This window comes from Chrysochloris asiatica, unplaced genomic scaffold (genome assembly GCF_000296735.1).
Source record: "Chrysochloris asiatica unplaced genomic scaffold, ChrAsi1.0 scaffold00054, whole genome shotgun sequence".
Classification (NCBI taxonomy): domain Eukaryota; kingdom Metazoa; phylum Chordata; class Mammalia; order Afrosoricida; family Chrysochloridae; genus Chrysochloris; species Chrysochloris asiatica.
Window position 1 is genome coordinate 8,711,897 of NW_006408572.1, and position 1,083 is coordinate 8,712,979.

The window sequence follows — 1,083 nt, forward strand, 5'->3', positions numbered from 1 at the left end:
TTATATGAATTGTTGAATGCAAAACTGATGATGTGCCCTGTAAACTTTCACTCAATCCACAATAAAAACCTTAAATTAAATTAAAAAAAAGAAAAAATTGTCCTCTTAGGTTCTGCTTCTGGCAAACCAAGGGAGGACAAGAGTCAAGGACGGTTTTAAGGTTTTTTTTTCTCTGTATGAATCTTCAAGAGTTGGAACAAAGGAAAGGAGAGTTCAAGGAGAAGAAGCCAGTAATCTGATGTTATTGTAGCAGGCAAGATGCTCTTCATTGTAAGCATGCAAACACTGGCCTTTCATGGAAGTCTATTGAAAGGTCCTCAGAGACGCCCATAGAAATCAGCTGCACCAATCGAGAACAGTCCTCTGACGAGAAGACACAGGTGCTAGTTGGTATGGGTAAAACCACACTGGGAATCAGTGTCCACAGTCTTAAAAGGAAGTTCTTCAGGTAGAAAAAAACATTACCAGATAGAAACTTGGCTCTCTGTAAAGAAATGCACAGCACTAGAATAGTAAATATGTGGGCAAGTATAAGACATTTTTTTTCCCTTGGAATTAGAAAAACTTAATTAATTGACTACCAGCTGCTCCACAGGAGAAAGATGAGGCTTTCTGCTTCGGTAAAGATTTACAGCCTCGGAAACCCTGCACAGGGTCGCTATGGGTCAGAATCGACTCCACAGCACAGAACAACAACAACAACAATTAATTGATTAAATAACTGGTCAGATGAGTCAAAAAGCATTCTAGAAGTTAACAAAATTCCAGAAGGCATTCTAGTAGTAACAAAATTGGTGTAATTAACACATCTGATGGAAGTCGAGGAGATCAAAATACAAGTGCCGCTTAATGGTAAATCCGCCATCAGTCTTAGATGCAACCAACAGAGCACCAAGAAAAACAGAAATCCTTTTAAAAGAGTACCATGCTAAAGGTAGACATTCTTTACTGATTGAACTAACCTAATGTCAGGTTTAAAGAATTCAGGGGATATATGTTTAAGTTTTTATTGTGAATTGAGTGAAGGTTTACAGATAAAATCATCATCAGTTTTACATTTCAACAAATCCTACACTTTGTTTC

The 1,083-nt window shown here is 37.5% G+C and overlaps 1 protein-coding gene across 1 annotated transcript in view; it reads right to left on the minus strand.

Annotated features, from left to right (window-relative positions):
- Positions 1-1,083, minus strand: part of LOC102819756 (asialoglycoprotein receptor 1-like) — a 6,170-nt gene that overhangs the window by 2,284 nt on the left and 2,803 nt on the right. The window lies entirely within an intron of this gene.